The sequence below is a fragment of the Manis javanica genome, chromosome 11 (assembly GCF_040802235.1).
Source record: "Manis javanica isolate MJ-LG chromosome 11, MJ_LKY, whole genome shotgun sequence".
NCBI classification, from domain to species: Eukaryota; Metazoa; Chordata; class Mammalia; order Pholidota; family Manidae; genus Manis; species Manis javanica.
This window is the reverse complement of record NC_133166.1, coordinates 5107337-5125577: the sequence shown is the minus strand read 5'-3', so window position 1 is coordinate 5125577 and position 18241 is coordinate 5107337.

The window sequence follows — 18241 nt, the reverse complement described above, 5'->3', positions numbered from 1 at the left end:
ATTGAAGTATATTTGAGATACAATATTATATTGGTTTCAGGTGTAACATTTATCTCTACTTTAGGTCCCCACTCTATCTTCTACCTATCTTCATCATAGCTTTTAAACCATACTTGTTCATGTTTCTGTCTCCTTAATATGGCTGTAATGTAATTGTTTGAGGTCAAGATCTGGGTCTTAATCATTTTTGTCTTTCCTATGCCTAATACCCAGCATACAGTAAGTGCACAATATATGTAAACTGAATGGATGAGCAGAAGTCTTGAGGATCTTTTGATGGACTCTAAGGAATGGAATCTAGAGAATGAATCTTAAATTGTCTCAAATTTCAGATTCCCAGTGTCTTTTCCTTATGTTCTTCTAAAGCTAGTATAGACCTCGAGGGAGCAGTGTTAAAGAAAACCACTTCAAATCCTCTTTTTAAAAATTTCACAGAGCACTAAACTTGTATTCTTTGGTATGATACAAATATAAATTAAGGGCCACCATTCACTCACAATATAGAATGAGCCATTTAATACTGGGTTCATATAACACACATGACAGTAATATACAAGTAGATCAGAGGGCCAGAAATGAGTCCAAGGACAGCCGTACATATTGGGAATTTAGTATACAAAAACTGTTACCACAAATCAGTAAGGAAATAAGAGAGCATCTAGTAAATTCTTCTTGGATAACTGTCTCTTCATTTTGGAGAAAGTGAAGTAAGATCCCTTATTCATTTCACACACAAACAAATTATAGAGTTAAACATGTTAAATGAAACTATGAGAGGACCAAAGTAAATAAAGTAGAATGTTTCTATAATCTTGGGTTAGGGAAGGCCTTTCTAAGAATGGCGAGAAATCCAGAGCCTTCAAGGGAAAAATCAGCAGTCTTAACTACATAAAATCTTAAAACCACTACTTAGCAAAATATAACAAATAAAGTTTAAAAAGCAAACAACAGACTAGGAAAAAATATTTGCAACACATCAAAAATAATAGCTAAGTTATGGTTTCTTTAAAAGTTACAATAACAAATGTAAAAAAAGTCAAATAGACAATGAGCAGAGGAAGAAATAGAAATGACTTAAACTCTGAAAAGATACTCAATCAAAAATCATGGAAATGCCAATTAATGTGATATCATTTTTTCATTCACCAGATTGGCAAACTTGTAAGATTGAAGATACTCATTACTGGCAAGTGTCTGAACCTCATCACTCGCTATTATAGAAGTGCAAGTGTTTACAAAATGTTTGGAAAATAATTTTTTTGTGCTCATCAAAATTTTAAATGTATATACCTGGCAATTTAAATTGTGGCGATATTTGCACAATCTGGTATGAGAATGTATATTGCCTCATGATTTGTAGTGCTGAAAAATTGAATTCAGGTCAATTCAGCTGAAGTATATATAAACAGATCATGGCTTAAAAGAAAACAGTTGATATAAACTATGGAATACTATGTAGGTGTTCAAAAGCATAAGTTAGGTTTGTATGCTAGCATGGAATTGTGTCTATTATATTATAATAAAAAGTTTGGAGATGTAGTAACCAAAATCTTACCTTTGGGGAAAGGGATGGACTATGTTTGGTGAGAGACACTCAATTTTTACACTATCTATTTCTTTGTTATTACATTTTGCAACTTGAGCATGCCTTATTTTTGGAAATAACAAAAACTAAAATTTTTTTTAGCTGTACCACATAGCCAGGCTCTTGTCATCTATTGTGATATCATTGGGCAAGGATGGTTTAACCACAGCACAAAGGGACAGACAGAGTGGGGGCTGGATGACCCCTCTGGGTCTACCAGTACTAACAGGGGTGTGGGGTGAGGTAGACATCGATTCATTAACAAGGCTGGGAAGTACATCCAACTGTAAGAGCAGGTATTCCGGGAAAATGGTGAGAGGTAACAGATCAAGGTAAGGAGCCAGTGTACATGGTCCCAGAGATTTACAGGACATCCCCACTTTCAGGTGGCTGATTAGGAAAGGAGGCTGGAATGTGGTTGGCTGCAGGAATCAGAGGCCTAGCCAATAGCCTCAAATGCAGGGAATGGGCCTCAGGCCTCATGGTGGAGCAGAGGACAACCTTCTGAGAACACACAAACTAAAATCAGAGAGAAGGTCAGGGCTGAGCTAGGCATTCATAAAGAGAAAGGTGGACCCCAGTTGTAGAACAGTGCTAAGATAGCCATTCACTTAAACCATGACCACTGACCAGGGTGTGGGGCTGGGCCAAGCCTGCATTTGAGGGTCATGTGTTCTGAGCTCTAAGAAGGCTGTAGGGGAAACAGGCAGGCATTGGTGCCATTTGGGGTAACTAAGAAAGTGCCCCAGACCTTGGCTTCTTGGTTGGGTCTCCAAATGTGTTAAGATGTGTTCTAAACAGTCTAGATTGTGATTCAAAGTCAGGAATCCACACACACCCTAAAGAAATATTAGAAGTACTATTGGCTCAAAGTGAAGGCCTCTAGAATTTCTGATAAGTATTCCTCAGAAAAGGCTTCTTATTTTGAGGATCATTAGGACTCAAGGGACTGATTATGGTCACGTGCAATCCCACGTTGGGGTTACGCCCATTGATCTTGATGGTTCTCTTTCCCGAACTTTCCTGCAGTCATTATCTACTTGTGGTTGATGGAACAACAGGGAAAAGGAAAAGACACAACACTGCCTTAGATTTATGACCTCCTTTTTCACTCAAGGTAAGGACTCTAAAATTCAGAATACTACATTTTCATCTGATGCATGGGACTAGATTAAATGTTGAACTACCTGATAGATGAAGTTGGAATTAATTTATGTCAGTCCTCATATAAATAGCTTATGATGAGAAACAGTACAATTAAGGTAAGTAGATATGATATATCATAATTCCTCTTCATTCAACCCAGCTGAGAGGTGGGGCAGGAGAAAAATGCATTGCATCAGTGAGAAAACCGGGCAGAGTCGGTGATAAATTTGCATTCATTTCCTTCTCAGAGTAGTCAGGGCTTGTTCTTATGAACCTAAAATTCATATTTAGTGTACAAACTAGTTCCATGTTTCATTTTAAAGCAATCTGGCTTGTTTGGTCTGGCAATAAAATAACCTTTATTTTTAGCAACACAGATTTGCAAAGAAAATTGAGGGAAATTGTCAACAGCTGAAATAGTAAAGCCATTATATCGTTCCAGTTAAGTCTTGGATGGAATAAGCACCCATCAAGCCTGGCACACATGACAGCAGAAAGGATATGGTATATTTCCAGCTTTGCTCACACACATTCAGAAGTTAAAGCCAAACCAACCCAGGAAGTATGGAGTCAGGTCTGAGGATCAGCTCCACTGTTCCTTCCCAGTCTCCATCTCCCCATTCACCGCAAGGAATGGGCGCTCCGTGGCAGAGCAGAGAAGGATCCTGACCTAGAAGCTTCCGATGTGGCAGGGTGTTGCCCAAGTATGTCAGAGAAGAGAAATGACTTCAAACTGCCAAACTCTAGTTTGCTCGTTTTGTCACCATCTGATATGCAATCAGTATTTTAAAAACTCATTAAATAAGCACATACCTATGAAGTTTAATGTTGGGTGCTGAGGACACCAGGGTGCGTAAGTCAAGATCCCTCTCTTGGAGAAAGTAACCATCAGGGAGATAGATGCCTAAACAAATAATATGGGAGGTGCAGTAACAGAGAAAGAACAACATGCTGTGGGAGGATTTCATCTGCTCGTAGGAATTGGAGATGTCCTCGCAGGGAGAATGGCCTTGGGCCGAGGAGAGACCAGGTCAGAGGGAGAAGGGCATGTGAGGCAGAGGAAATAACAGAAGCAAAGGCACTAAAGGCATGAAACGTAGAGTCTGATCTTTTTTTACCTATTGGATTGTCAATGATCAAAGAATGCTGGTGATACTGTGCAGGCAACAGTGTTAGAAACAAGCCCTCACATGTGTTGCTGGGTGCTGAGGGCCATCTGGAAGATCTCATGATTACTGATGTACTAATGTGTCATCTAGCAATTCCTCTTTTAGGACATTGTTCTAGAGATACACTCATCCTTGTGCTGACTCTATTGCATTCATCGTAACAGCATAGTTTTTGATAGCAAGATACTGGAAACATTACGTGTCTGTCGCTGGACTGGGCAAATAGACGTCAGGATGGTCTCACAATACAACACTATGGTGCCTACAAGATTGGGGAGTTTCTTTGTCACCTGAGGTGGAATGACCTCCAAGATATATTACTAAGGAAAAGCGCAAGGTGCAGAACAGCAGTTACGGAGGACTACTATTTCTGTAAGTAAAATGGACAACATAAAGAATGTTCTTTTTAGAATAAAGAATAAATATAGTCAGTAATGTATGCATAAAATATCTCTCAAAAGGCACCAGAAACTTATCAATGTGTTGCCTCAAAAGAGGGAAAGTGGGAGGCCAGGTGCAGGAGTGGACAGAAAGATATTCACAATGTACTTTTTTAATATAACCATACTACCTGTCAAACAGTTCATTTTTCCCTCAGCTTTGTTGAAGTATAATTGACAAATAAAAATTGTATATATTGAAGGTGCGCAATTTGCTGTTTTGATATACACTGTGAAACCATTCCCACAGTCAGTCTAAATAGCACACCGGTCATCCACAGTTCCCATTTCCTCCCCCTCCTCCTTCTTGTGGAAAACACTTCAGAAATTCTTAGCAAATTTTGAGTATACAGTGCAATATTGTTAATTATAGTCACATTGCTGTGTGTTACATCTCCAGAACTTATTCATCTTGCAAAACTGAGACTTTGTCCCCTTGACCAACAGCTCCCCCTGGTCCCTCCCCCTAGCCTCTGGCAACCACTGTTCTACTCTCTGCTTCTCTGAGTTTGACTATTTTAGATTCCGCATACAAGTATTTGTCTTTCCATGTCTGGCTTATTTTCCCCAGCATAATGTCCTCTAGGTTCATCCATGTTGTTGCAAATGGCAGGATCTTCTTTTTTAATGCTGAGTAATATTCCATTGTGTATGTATGCCACATTTTTCTTATCTGCTTATCCCCCAGTGGGCATTTAAATTGTTTCCATAACTTGGCTATTGTGAATAATACTTTGATGAACATGAGGGTATGGCTATCTCTTCAAGATCCGGATCTCATTTCTTTTGGATATGTAGCCTCCAATAACTTTAAAGTGTATGATTTGTTCAGGGAATAGTCTACTGTGGCTGAAACTGAATGTGGTGAAAGGTAGAGTTGTGGGAGGTGAGCCCTGAGAGGTTGGAGGTGAAAGTCTTTTTTATCCAGCTTAGGAACAGAGGCACGACCGTGTGGCATTCAGGGTACTGGCTTTGATCGCAGAGAGACCTACAAATCCTGCCTGACATTTCCTGGCTGCCTACAGCCTTGAACAAGCTATTAATGTCCTTCAGCTCACCTACCACTCAGGAGAGGTGGCTTGTGGGACAGTGTCTGGCCCAGTTCTGCCCATAGTAGGTTCTCAGTAAATAAATTCCTCTCTCTTCCTCCTTCCTTTCCCCTTCTTCTTTCTACTGTGTTCTGGCTGCTCAGTTCTTGCATGTATATGCATGGATCAGAGAAAGAAAACATCTAAGCAGGTCATTTTCCACTTACCCGGCTTAGCTGGGTAACGGCACTCCCCGAGGCAGCATGAAGTGGAGGTGTTTAACTCCGTCGACTCCATGATGCCTGGTGCTTTTCCCCATCCTTTTTCTACACTAGAAAAGTTAGCTCAAAAATGAGACCCATCATTTTAATTATTTTGTTCACCAGGGGAAACATTACCACAGTTTCATGCAACACAAAGGGAGGTCTCATGAATCAATGTGGCACAGAGAAAATGAATTGAAAATGGAATTGGATGTGAGATGAGAAAATGGAATTGGATGTGAGATGAAAATGCTGCAAATGCTGCACAGGAAAGGCACTTAGACTAGCACCAGCCGTTCCACTTACTCCGGCCCCTGCCATTAGGAAAAGATCACCACTCTGTACTCCGAGGAGTGACTAAGTGATTGAACAGGGCTCCAGATGTCACGCGGGCAGTTCGTCATCGTGGTAGAGGAAAGGAGAAGTCGGTTTAGAATGCAGTGTGCTTTCTAAGGAGAGCAGGGATGTGACTTTCTGGAGCCAGAGCCTTGCAGCAGGGTCTACAGGGATAGGGAATGGGGAGGGGATGAAATTCCCAGGGACTTCCTCATTGATATTGGTGGAAGGTACTATTTTGGTTTCTAGGTTTTTATAAATGAGAAAGAACCTCTGTACTACTCCTGCTTTCTTTCCTTTTTTGTTTTGTTCTTTCATTTATTCACCACACATTTATTAAGTACCTATTATTTGTCCAACATTGTATAAGGCAATCAAAATACATAGAAAATAAGAGCTTCTGCCCTCAAGGAGTTCATTCCCTGTGTGCCCTTCACCTCTTCCCTACTGAATTTGCATTCTTCATTTCAGGATGTCTATGAATTGAAAAGCCATGCCAAAAAAACCCACTCTTCCCACGACCCATAATCATCATGTCATGAGAAGGACACATGGTTAATATGTAATAGAAGGGCAAGTTACTTCATTGTCTGAATCTCGCAGTTTCCTTGTCAGGATTATGGAGACAAAAGTATTTAGCTAACTGAATCGTGATGAAGAGTAAGTACTGGAAAATAGTAGGCACCCAATAAATTTTCGTTTTCTCCCCTTGCTCCGGAGTTCTTCTGGCTACGCTACACAATTCCTCTTCATAGACACATGCCAGCCTCTTCAAGCCTGGGGAATAACACTCTCATTTTTGATGATACAGGTTAATGACAGAGAAGAGAAGTACATTGCTGTGAATGCAGTCACGGTTTGGGCTTCTATGATGGGCTTGTTAATTCCAGCGCGAGCATATGCTGCTGCAACTTGCTGACAGCTGAAGTTCCCTGGAAGCCGGGGCCCAGCCGGGTGGCCTGTCAGTTGGCTGAGCAGTCAGGCCACGGGGCATTAGGAGCAGAGGTGAGGCTGCCTTTGAAGCAGGTGCACGGTTGTCATCCATCAGGCAACAGATGAAGCAACCAGAGATCCAGATTTTCTCTCCCATTCAGGTTGCCAGAACACCATGAACATCACCATTAAATAACTGTGCATTTGCACAGATTATTTCCCAAGGAGAATTCAGAGACTACCCGCTTGCACTTGGGGGTTCTTGGGGAGGTAGGCCTTCAAGCTGGGCTGGCTGTAGAATGGGCAGGTGGGTAAGGAAGGCCTTGCAGGTTGACAGACCCACTGAGTTCGCCCTTTCTCCCTGCCTGAATGGGGAGGGTGCAGGGAGCTGCCAGCGAGGCCTGCAGTGACCCTGGCCCGGGTTTGACTTACCTGTGGAATAGGACATGGGGTGGAGAGACAAAGACTAGATGCAGTTTTCTGTGGGCTTCGGGTCTGAGCCTGGGTAACAGCTCGAGACAAAGATGCCAATCAAGTGAGAATAGATGAGGAGGTAAGCAGGCAGGTGGGGGAACTCCGAGAACTGATACTGATGTCACAGCGGATGAAGGGAAGATGAACTTAAAGGAACTGAGCCAAAATTGGTGATGAGCGGTAACATTTTAAGGGACGTTTGTGGGCACTGGCAAGATCGGGCCATGACTAGGGAAGGGGACCACCAAGAGAGACCACTGTTCATTTTATGTTCCTGCTATGACACGTGGTAGCTATTCACCAAATCCTGTTGAATGAATAGATTAGCTTAGCGGGTCTGAAGAGTAAAGGCCACCTTCCCGTTTCTGCTCGGACCTGGTTGAAAGGAGCTGCTAAGGAAGAGCTCTCGTCCCTCCTGGTCTTTTCAGGCACCAAAAGAAATTTATGAGGGAATGTTTTGTGCTTTTCTCTATAAAGTGGGAGCTGTTGTTAATTTCTCCAGATAAGATAATAACACAAAATATCTCTGATCCTCACCAGGGATAAATTCTGCCTCTGAATTCTATGGAGGGCCTGTCCTAAGATGTGCTGAGAGCAGAACAGACATGGAGTTAGGAAACACAGAGTGAGAGAGATGCCACTTAGCAAATGCTTTCCACTTGCTGCCCCGGGGGGCTGTCAGTGAGTGGGGGAGGATCTGTGGGCACCGTCCCTGGGGTATGGCCGGGCAGAGGCTGCCCGGGAGAAGATCCGCCAGCCCGCATCGCTGGGGTGGGCCAAGCCCACACAAACTGACGTGCAGGGAACCTGCTTTTGACTAAAAGTTCCCAATTTCCTCAATGGCTCTGCTTTGGCTAAAAGATGGACCCAAAGTGAGCCTGTCAGAGTCCAGTGCAGACAGGTTTGTACAGACAGCCGCGGCCATAGCACCCCCTCCCTGGGATGCTTAGAATTTACTTTAGTTCATTTATTTTTTTATTTCTTTTCACCAAATCCAAAATTATAAATAAAACCATCCTGCAATAGTTTATTAAATTTCATGCATCCCTCCAGCCTGCCTGATTTTTCCTCTTCATCATGCAATAAAATATTCTACATTTATTGAGCATCAACTACTCACCAGGTACTTTGTAGATTGCCTTTAATTTCAGAGCAAGCCTGAGGGTATTACTAACATCCCCATTTCATAGGTCATGAAACTAAGGCGCATCCATGGCACATCACCACATGGGCAGAGGTGCGATTTGAAACCAGTTTTTCCACTATAAGCCCATGCCTTGTCCAGGTTAAAATATGCTGCATGAGCAACTTAGATGAGGCTGCTCTTGAGGTCTTCACCCAAGACCTGATGAAGATGCTGTGCTGAGGCCAGGACCTGGGCCCAAACACAAGGACTGCCACTCGGGAGCCTCTCCTGGGTCACCTTCCTGGCTGAACGCCTGAGTGCCCCTGGCACCTGCTATTAGGCCAGATTTCTGCATGCTGACTACAAAGGTATCGTGGCAGTTCATGTAGCATCTTGCCCAACACACAGGTATATGTCCCCCTATCCTCTTGGTTGATTGGTCCAACCTAACTCCTTTATTAAAGAAGGAAATTCAGTTGTGCACCGTGACTTTGTACTTAAGGAAACAATGCTGACGCTTATCACCATAGCTTCTTCCTCTTCCAGGTTTATGTTCCCTGCCCTGCTTTCTCTTCCTGCTGCCCTTGCCTTGTCTTCCTAAGGACTTGACATGTCTTACAGGGAAGACGTACGATACAATGGTAAAGCGCAACCAAGCGCTATTTAGCACGATCAAGAAGTTTTAAATCAGAATAGGAAGAATGACCAGCTCGGGAAATAGAATCCAATTAGGCAGACTATACAGGTTTTCATAATTGGTATGATTGAGTCCGAAGCTCTTCCCAGCAGCTTAGAGCAAAATTTGAGACAGTACATTTTCTTATCAATTCTTACCAAAACAGAAAAAAAAAAGTTCATGCTGGGTTCTTTGCAGGAAAAAAGCCTTTTCTACTATTTAGTTCTAAAAGAAAATGTTAGTACTCTGCTTTATGAAAAGTACTAAAAGCAAATCTTTATGCTCACATTCAACCCTTCCCAGAATCTTGCTTGGAATTGACCTCATCCTTATCTGTTGGAGGCTTGTAAAATAACACTTTCTTCCCCCTTAGGAAAATTGGAATCGACTTTTACGAGTTGTTGCAACAACTTTTACAAGTCTCTAGAGAGGCTTTATTGTGCAACATGGAATCAAGGGTGGGGGGGGGATACTTCCTAGAAGAAACAAAGAGATAACTCTTCTTAGTGAAAAGAACTGTGCTCATGGGAATGCGTTCATTCAACACATTTGAGCATCTACTACACGGCATTAAATAAGCCCAAAGTTTGAATTAGACCTTGAAATTATTAAAAGAAACTATGTTACCACAATAGTGCATCAGGAAAATGATTTTGTTGAAGTAAGTATTTGAAGAATCCAGTTGTTGGGATGTTTGTTGCCCTTCTTGGCAAATGAGAAAGAGAAAATCAGGGAATATTTACCTGCTGGTGATCACAGGAGCCCAGCGCAGGAGCGGCATTAGGAGACTGATCAGGAGCAACAAAACGCTTACTCAAAATCAATACATCGCGTGCTCTGGTTCTTTTTCAATTGTGAAATGTACTACGCACAAAATAGTGCATAAAGCGTGTATGTATGATTGAGTGATAATTCTAGAACAAATACCCAGGTAATTACCACTCTAGTCAATAAAGAGAATATTGTCAATGCCCCAGAAGCCTGCCATGTGCCCCTTCTCCATCACAAACCTCTCCACCCCTTAAAGAGTCAACGACTGCCTCAAATTGTGTAGTAATCATTTCCTTGCTTTTCTTTATTATTTTATAACCCATGTGTGTGGCCCCAATAACACCTCTTAGTTTTGCCTGTTTTTGCATTTGATGCAGAGGAATCGTACTGTGTGTGTTCTTCCATGCCAGGAACATCCTGGTGTCCTGGTGCACAGCACCTGTTTTGCTAGAGTGGACCTATTAGGTTTTAGGTTAGATGCAATATCAAATTGACTGAATAATGCCCACTTGGTGTCAACTTCTACTTCCTCTCCTGGCCACCATTTGATAGTGTGAGATGCTTTAATTTGCCAAACAGAAGGGCATGCGTGTTATCTCCCTAATTTGCATTCCCCCAATGATTAATATGTTGAGTTCTTTTTCCTATGCTTATTCTGCTTTTGGAGCTCCTCTTTTGTGAAGTACCCAGTCAAGATTTTTGTCCGTTTTCTATTGGTTTGTTGTCTGTCTTTTCCTTTTGATTTGTGGGAGTTTACTCTCTATTCTGGATTCTCGTAGTTTATTGATTTGATGTGATATGAATATCTTTTCCCTCTCTGTGTGGTTGGCCTTTTCATTCTCTTTATGGTGTTTTTTTTTTTTCAAGAACAGAAGTCCTCACTTCACTGTCCCCAGCTTCCAGAGACATTCCTCAGCAGTCAGCTCAGGGTCTAACTATTGCTCTTTTGAAGATAAGCTATCTTTTTTTCCTATTTGCTTTTAATAATTATTCTTTATATTCAAAAACTGTATGCAGTGTCACTAAGGTGTGTTTAATAGGATTTTGTTTTGTTTATCCTACTTGGGAATTAGAGTTCCAAATCTGTGATTTGGTGATTTTCATCAGTTTCAGAACACCCTCAACCATTATGTAACCAAATATTGCCTCTGTTTCCCCATCCACTCTGCTTCCTTCCAGCGTTCTGATTCCGTCCTGGTCATCAAACACTGAGGTTTCCAGTGCACCAGATGGACATGTCCAAGTGCCCCACCTGCTGCAATGGGGGCCGCAATCATGGAAACCAGAGTGGCCTGTGAACTTAACGATTATTTTCTTCCATGGCTGCCTCCCCTACTTCAGAGAGATGAGCACAGCACTGTGTTTGGAGCGACCTGTGAGATGATTTACACCAGGACTGTGGTCAGTCACTTTCTCCAGAGCGTGTCTCTTGAGGATCAGCTGGCGGAGGCAGCGTGCTTTATGCCTGCCTCTGGACCCCAAGGATTCCTCTTCACAGTGTGCGGGTAAGGGGCTTGGATGAATGCTACCTGCTTACACTGCAGTTCAAAGGCGGGTGGGATGGTGCCCTTTTCTGATAGCTGGAGTTTATAATACTTTCAGGAATAAGATGAAATGTACTCACAGGTTAATTATGATCATTTTTGCAGAACTAAAAAGCATACTTTTGTCTGGAAAAGGTCAAATTGTATCCCCTGGAATGGACATGTTTTCCTACCCTGTCCTTGTGGAGAACTGGAAGGCTAATATTGGTGTCCTACTGCGTTCAGGCCATGCTCAGCTGAACCCGTACCGAGCCAGAGCAGGGACTGGTTGTACTGGAGGCTACTGTTGGACAGAGGCAGTGCTGGAAGTGACAGACAAATTTCCTGAGATTAGTGAGGCTTGGCCTCTTCAAGGCATCCCACAGAGCTTTTCGGTAACTATGCTCATCACTTCCATAAGCAAAACCAAACTTAATGTGGCTTTAAAATTAAAAAAAAAAAACAAAAAAGTTAATGCTCCAGTCAGTTTCTTTCTAAAATGGTCAAACCAGTTTTATGTGCAGAAATTTTCTGGTTCTGGCTTCCAGGTAGCTAGGTAATGAAATTAATAGAGGGAAACCTCATTTAAAGTGGAGTTGGCGGCCAGAAGGGGGCGCTCCCACACGCTCCCACTTGCAGACAATCGTCACAAACCCCAGCAGAAGAACCTTCAACAGGAAAGAATCAAGAGTTGCAGGGGAACAGGAAAAGACGCATGCTGCGTCTCCTACCAGAAATCCACTACCCCGGCAACCCAGCCAATGAGAAACCGTCAGCACCTTGAACTCTTGCTTTTCTCCCAAGGCCTTCCATTCAGAACAGCCCCACCCGACTCCCTCCTCCTTCTCCCTGAAACAGCGTTCCTCCCCTTGCCTACGGCTTTGCTGTAGCTTGCATGTCCCAAATTGCAATGCTCTGCTATTCCTGAATAAACCTGTTTATGCTGGTACAATAATTGCTTTTTATTTTTAAAGGCAACAGTACTCTTTCCTGTGAAACGGAGTACTGGGAGTTGGGAGACTTGATTGGAAGGACAAATAGGCACTTGTGAGTTCATCAGCTGTGTAAGGATTACATTCTGTGCAATGCAAATATGAAAAAGCAATTTATGCTCGCTGACTACACTGCGGATGGGTCTGCCTTCACTCTTTCAAGTGTCTGGAGAGACGAGGGCTTAGGGAGACTGTCAGAATAGAGTATGCATTCCAGGTTTGTCCTTGGAGAAATAGACTATGAGCAAATGATGTTAATTTCCTCGTTGGTACCCAAAGCCTGCATTTCTGTCATTTTTGAACAAAAGGAAGTTACATTGTGTTTACAAATGCAGGAAATGTTCTTGCCTCAGAAACCCTGAGTCTATTATTAACATGATCAATTCCCAGCCTAGTAAAGGGAAGTCATGGGTCATGATGCGGAATGTCTACTTGAACAATGCCTAACAAACTTGTTTACTTCTGATTTCAGTACCAAGACTGTTCTTTCCTTCCTCGGTTTAAGTGCTGCTTGTTCTCTGGGGAAGTCTTTGCCCTACACTCCTGAAGATACTTTTGATACCTTTTTGGATCCCTTGAGGACTCAGACGTTGTACCCCGCGCAAGAAGGGGGACAGGAAAGCTGAGTTTGATTCCTGGGCCTGCCTGGGACTTAGCCTTAAGCTGGTCCCTGCCCCGCTCTGGGCTTGCTTTCTCTGCTGCAGAATCTAGTGATAATGCTTACTCTGCCTACCTCACAGGCCGTTGGTCAGGGGAAAGGGCAGTAAGTGTGAAATGTAATGCATATGTAAGACAGTCCCATGTTCCTGTGGCACAGCCGCACTGCCGCAGAGATGGTGTGAATGCCTGGGCACTGCTGTATAAAGGGCTCCAGCCACTCCTCTGCTGCCACTGGGTCTAATTAAACCCCTTCAAGGGCAAACATGGTGAGCCATACTGTGTGACAGATACTGGGGGTTCCTGACTTCAAGCAGCTTATAGTTTAACTGAGGGAAGAAGATGTACATATGTGAAAAATTTATGGAAGGCAGAATATAGTCCATGTCTTTGCCTGGTGTATTAAATTGCTATGGCTGCCATTACAAAAGGCCACAGACTGGGTGATGGAAACAATAGAAATTTACTTCCTCATGGTTTGGGAGGGAATAAGTTTGAGATCAAGGTGCCAGCAAGGCTGGTTGCTTCTGAGGCTTCTTCTCCCCACGTCTGTGCGTGATTTCCCCGTGCTTGTGTGTTCTAGCTCCCCTTCTTACACGGACACATTCCCATTGATTAGAACTACCTACCCAGAGGACCTCACTGTAACTTAATTACCTCTTTAAAGAGCCTGTCTTCAGATACACTCACGTTCTGAGACACTGGGGGTTAGAACTTCAGCATAAGGATTCTGGGGGCAACAATTCATCCTATAACACCTATTTTCTAAATGTTATGGAAACTACAATAAAAATTGTCTAATTGTTTCTCTTCCTTGGATGTCTAACAGGCATCTGACACCTAACATACCTAAAAACAAGCCTCTATTCCTCTATCTCACCTCTGTTAGTCTCTCTCATCCTTATAAATGGTACCCCTCGCTTTTCAGTTACTGTCATGTTGGTGGGTCACCTGAAATTGTATTTTATTTCCTTATGTGCTTTTTGCCTGAATCCCTTAATGAGCATAGCTGGTGCATAGTAGATACTCAATATGTATTTGCGTGAACAAATTGTCGAAACAGCTATCTAGTAGGTACGTGGATACAGAGGGGGATTTCTGTGGGGTAGAGAAGTGATGGTGAGGTCCGTGCAGGGGTCTGCTGGGGCTGCCTTAAACCATCTCCTAAGAGACAGCTGTCAAATTTGCAGTTGTTAAATACAGCCGTTATTATAAATTAACTTAAATGAAGTTATAATTAAACTATGTTAAAAATAAAGCTGATAAAAACTCGACTCATAGTTTCTTAATTATTTCACTTTCTCTTACTATGCTCCTGAGATCGTTTGACTTTATCACAGCTAATGATAGAAATACTTTACAACAGTGTGCTACTGGTCATCTCTTCCCAACCCTTCACAGCACCACGCTGGCAGATTGCAATTTGCTGTAGTGGGAGTATTTACTCTATGGAAATTAGTTAATGCTACAAATCAGTTTGCTTGCTTGTTTCCTTTGTGGAGAGCTGGTTGTGAAATATTTACCAGCACACCATGGCTTTCCTGTATTGGGTGTCCATGAAGGACAGTGAGGAGGCATATTTATAGGGTTGCAAGGAAGACTCCAGGCAGTAGCCAGATCATGAGCAAAGGTCCAAAAGAAGGAATATATTCACGTTTGGAAACTCATGTTTGGAGATGTGTGTGTGTGTGTGTGTGTGTGTGTGTGTGTGTGTGTGTGTTAGTAGGTTGGGGGGAAGGTGGGACTAGAACCACTCTACAACGCCTAGAATACTAACTAGGCTTAGGGGTTTTGATTTTATTCTATAAGCAACGGAGCACCATTGAAAATTTTCTGGCAGCCATGTGATGTGATGAAGTATGTAGTACTCAGGGGACGTCTGAAGAATAGAACTGAAAGGGTATTTTTAGAGGCACAAACTCTGTTGATAGTTCTTTATATGCTTTACCAAGTCTGTAAAGAATCTACACAATCATCTGGAATGTGTGAGCTGAAGATGCTCACCAGGGAGAAAAACTATTCTTTCTGCTAAAACTTTAGACTTCTGTGAGATGAATGAAATTAAACGGAGACTGCAATTAGGCTATCGACTGAGGGTTTCTCACCCCTGGATAGAGAAAACTCATGTAAAAACCAGGCCCAAAATGTAGCTTGAAAACGATCAGTTTGATAAAAGTTCAACATGATTTTATCCACAGGAAAAAAGTCACCATGACTTCTACTACCAAGAAGCTTGCCAATCCATCGCCTTGCTGACCTGAAAAAGTGAGCAAGTGAAGTTTTTCAGGATGTTAAGGGTGTGTTTCTTTAGGCAGTCAAAGCTCATTAGCAGCAGCTGAAAGTAATTATAGGACGGCAAACAATAATGAGGTAACTAAGCACTTGTGACACGATCCTCATTGTGACCCAGTCCGTGTGACCCAGTTTGTGCTTCATCTGTGATGGGGGAAGAGCATATGTTCTGCTAAATACAAACGGGTCTTGCCATTTTTATTTTGAAAACATCACAATTGTGTATACAGAAAGAATCTTGGAAGGTAAAAACTTCCTGCCCCACCCCTTACATAAAATGAACAATAAATCCAATGATGTGATTTGTATCTGGGCCCTAATGACCAATCTTCCCTCCTTTGATATGAAGACAGGTATACATGGAAAGATAAAAACAACTTAAATAGCAAAGCAAGAACAGAGAGACCTCAAAAGGGCAAGTGTGTATTTGCAACAGAAAAAGGAAAACATCAAGTTTTAATAAGCAACATGAATCTGTTTGCCCATAATAACATGTTCAATCTCAAAATAATGAGAACACAGGAAACTTTTTCTTCATTGTTTTTATTAAGTACATTTGATAATATTGACATTACCTGGTAAGAAATAATTATATTGCAAATATTTTTCCAGAAATAAAGTCTAGTAGAGGAAATTATATCATCAGTTCAAAGTTCAAAACAATTCACATATACTTACGTAAAAACCTGCCAGATAATTTGATGATGATGAAAAGGATGTCTTATTGAAATTTCCAAGGAAACGTTTATCAAATGACCTAAACACAGACACCTGCCTGTCAACACATTGCTGTCAAAACCAGTCAACATATGACAAATAAGGAACTCTTAGTGATGGAATGCCAACTAACATCTCACTTGAGTTTAGCAGAATACACCCAATGATTAATCTCTGACAGGGAGTTTTGAGAACTTTCTATATTGTCTTTAAAAGCACAAAAACCCCTGATGAATGGTTACTCTACCTCACCTAGCCTAATTCAGAAGATCTGATGGACTGGAGAGATCTTAACCGGCTGGCTCTCTACCATGTCCCTCTTAGCCACAAGCAGACATTGCACCTAATCACACTACCCGCCTCTGGTTTGGCCCTGCCTGTTGCCCCATGGCCATCAGTGAAAGCTTTGTCACATCTCAGTCTCTTCATATCGCAGCTGTTGGTTGCTCCCCATTCCTTGAAAATGAGAGCCAGCAGACGCAGAAGACTCCCTCTTATTTGGCCTTGGTGTCGGATCATCTCCTGATGTCTGCCCTCTGTAATTTTATGCCCAGCCAGAGCTATGCTGTGGCAAACTGTAGTTTTTGCAAAGAACTTTGCTCTTTCATGCCCCCTGAGCCATTGTGTGTCTAATACTCTGTTCAGAAAGCTTCTCCCTCACTTTTTTCCCATGCAAACTCCTATTCATACTACAAGACTCACTCAAGTAACACATCTTTAAGCTTGCCCTTATTCTACCCTCTCTCCAGTCTGAATTCTCCAACAGCTATTGTTTTCTCTCTTTCCCTCCCTGCTTTTTTCTATCTCTACCACTGGACCACAGGTGACTTGAGATCTTTCAACATTCAACAGATATTTACAGATTGCCTTCTGTGAGCTAGGAACTTCTCTAGTACTGAGGATGCAGCCATGAACAGTAAGCCCCTGTTCTCGTGGAGTCTCCTCTCCAACAGGTGAAGGAGGCTAAATGAAAGCACACAGCTCCATAGTGTCTCCTACCATTAGGAAAGAAGATCTGGTGTCTCACCAGAGGGTTCCAGCCACAGGCCAGTTCACCATGGATTCAGTGAGACTAAAAAATGACAACAGAATGTTCTTGGGGTAAAAAGATATGTACCTAGCTTTATCCTCACAGTGGTAGGTTGAGCACTAGAATCCAGAAGTCTGCAGTCCATAATCCATCTCTGCCTCTGCCTCCACCCAAATACTGGGCAGAGCTCTTTGTATAGCAACTCGGTCAATAATAGCGTATTGCCTATGGGTGTGGAAGCATTAGCCTAGCAGCAGGCCGGTTACATCATCAGACAGTTTAGGGGCAGGTGAGGATCCTGGCCATAGGAACTTCATTTTCCCCACACCTGGGAATTTCAGTTTCTGAAAAGCAACAGCAAGATAAAACCTTAGAAATTCACACTCTGAAATAATCTGAGCAAGCCCTTTTCCAATAACTTATTTTCAGTGTGAGGAAACCAAGAAAATGAAATATGCATGGACTTTTTCAAGGAAAGTCACCTTGTTTATTGGTAGCAGAGATGGACCCTCAACCCAATTCCTTGACTCAGGTCTTCTAAAACATGATAACTCTCAGGCAACTGACTTATGGCTCAGGCTTGACTGTGATGAGGGTTCCCCCGCCCTCCCTCTAGCTTTATTGAGATATAACTGACATGTAACACTAGGTATGTTTAAGGGATATGAAGTATCAATTTGATAAACTTATGTATTGCAAAATGATTACTGCCAGAGCATTAAATGACACATCTATCATGTCACATTAGTACCATTACTTCTTTGTGGTGAGAACATTCAAGATCTACTCCCTTAGGAACTTCCAAGCTGTAATACAGGAACAAACTATAATCACTGTGCTGTACATTAGGTTCTCCAAATGTATGCACTGTATAGCTGGAAGTCGGTATTCTTTGATCAACATCTCCCCATTTCCCCTACACCCCAGACTCTGGTAACGGCCATTCTAGTCTCTGTTTCTATGAATTCAGCTCTTTTGAATTCCATGTAAAAGTGATATAATGCCATATTTTCCCTGTCTTCTTATTTCACTTAGCACAATGCTCTCAAGTTCTAACTATGTTGTTGCCAATGGCAGAATTTC